The sequence below is a fragment of the Hyalella azteca genome, unplaced genomic scaffold (assembly GCF_000764305.2).
Source record: "Hyalella azteca isolate HAZT.00-mixed unplaced genomic scaffold, Hazt_2.0.2 contig5366, whole genome shotgun sequence".
NCBI classification, from domain to species: Eukaryota; Metazoa; Arthropoda; class Malacostraca; order Amphipoda; family Hyalellidae; genus Hyalella; species Hyalella azteca.
In genome coordinates, this window is record NW_025935560.1 from 296,257 (window position 1) to 298,759 (window position 2,503).

The window sequence follows — 2,503 nt, forward strand, 5'->3', positions numbered from 1 at the left end:
TTCTTGGTACGTAGAAGCGTTTCTACGCTCTCCTTGAGGTCATTTTATTCCCTGTGGCTGACATCAATCGACCTTGAGCTGACGTTGCTGGAGCCACAAAAGGTTTCTTTAGCATAAAGCACTCACTTGACTCTGCCGCCCCCTTGTGCATATAATGTGCACAGCTTTGCCAAAAAAACTCGCTTTAAATATGCTCTGAATATTATATCAAATGAAAATATAATTATTTTACTTCAAAGTATTAGCTTTTCTTGCGCAGTGAAAGCCTTTTCAAGACGAACTAAATTCTGTTTACGATACAATAATTTGACAATTTTATCAGCCTTCAATATTTATTGAAGACGAGAGTTTTAGCAAGTGTTTTTAGGTTCCCGGTGGACATGGTATACCGACTAAAATTATATTTTGTTATAATCATGAGAAGGTCGGAGCGTGGCAGTTTTTTGAAAAAATAGCGCTTAGTAGGCCGCTCTTTATATGGGAAACCAAAAATTTTACGAACAGCAATTCTCAATCTCATAAACTGATAGATTGACTTTACACAATCTTTCCTGATTCTAATATTTTTGTGAGCTGATACAAGCTTGGCTGCTCTCAAATCTAGTGTCCATTGATAACTACGCGTGTGCTTCCATTCTACAATATTATATACACGAGTCTCTGTTGCTGCAGGCCGGCAGTTGCCTCGGTGTAGTGGATGTAGCTGTCAATTGCAGTTGCTTGCCGCTACTCAGGACTTCCGTATATCGCAGTGCAATTTAGTTATTTTGTTATGAAGATCCAAAAGATGAGAGAACTCGAAGAATAATTTTCCAATTTGTCTTCGTTTTAAGTGGTATCAGAATTTTGTTTGAAAAGCTATTTACCAAATCCAGGTTTTCATTAGTTCAATTCTGCATATATTTGTCATATATCTCAATATATGAAGTGTTTTTATTATATAGAAAGGGCTTGAATAATTGCGACGTTATTAAATGCGTTATCATTAATGTAATACAAGGCCTAAATCCATAATACCATTGATCGGACCCAACACCTATTTGGCTTTAGAATTTTCGCCCTCAATTGTCCGCGATTTTAATAAATTCCTAAAGAAAAAGAAAAGCCAGGGTGCAACAGCGATAACAGCGCTTCGGCTGCAGTTGAGGAGAGAGGTTGTTTGATTGGAGGACGGATCTCAATCAATTTTTGCCGCGACATCAATGAAGAAACGAAGAGCGGGATCCAACGTCAGTGGCGACCTCCTGATGCTCACGTTTGGTACCTCCTCCAAGTGATGTGCCATGACCTCATGGACAGACACCTCATGAGTCCATGAGTCTAACTTGCACTAGCCACCCCGGGAGAGTGGACTTTTCTTCGAGTACTCAACTGGACCGAATTCACCACATTGGCCACGTCTTCATTCAGTAAACTGTGAGTCCGGCAAAGACATGCAGGGCGTGATTCTTTGTCAAGGATGGTGTTGGATTGAAGATCTAAAGCAGCTTTAGGCCTGACTTACAATAAAGAATTTTGGTCGAATTATGGAACTTTTCGGGTAATAGAACAAATGATTTGAATTGATTTTTAAATTGATCCATATAATTGATAATCGTAAAATTGATTTATAAGGGATTTTCAATAGGTTAAGTGATTGCTAACCACTGATTTCTAACAGTTGATAAACTTGCTCAAAGAACAACTGTTGAGAAACTGATCTCTCCATATTTAATAAACGCAGTCTTCACCATTTATTTAACAGATGCTCCATGACGACGTCTGCATGACGTCATCTGCCTCAAGCTTCCGCCGGCCCCTCATTGAGCGAAAAAGTAGCGGAATTTGAGCAAGAACCTATTTGAATCACTTTGAATTACTGAACACGCACGGTTGAATGAATAAACTTGTTTCGTACTTTTAATTTTCATATCTCCCGCCATAATTTTCGTTTCTTTTACATAGTAATCATTAATCAAATTTTCAATAGTGATAAAAGTATGCTGCTCACACCAGTAACGCTGCTCACATCGGTAAGGCCTTAGTGTATTAATGGTCTTTTTGAACCTTGTCTAGATAGATAAAATACGTTGGTAACATATTGGCGTAAATATAAGACTCAATGCTCATATTCCTTATTTTCCAAGACACATCTCCCTGTCTTTTGTGAAGCAGGAGCAGATAGAGCGACCGACGCTCGTAAACAAAAGCAAAACTTGCAATTTACTGCCTTGCTTACGAGGCAAATTACGCATTTGGGGTTCACACTTTATCTGCATTGCGTAATTTTTATTCAAAGTATCTTTCTGAAACACTTCTATCAAATGTGTTGGCTGCCGCTGCTAGCTCCGCTCGAACACTTCCATCAAATGTGTTGGCTGCTGCTTCACGCTCCACTAGAACACTTCCATCAAGTGTGTTGGCTGCCGCTTCACGCTCCGCTAGAATGCTTCCATCAAATGTGTTGGCTGCTGCTTCACGCTCCACTAGAACACTTCCATCAAGTGTGTTGGCTGCCGCTTCA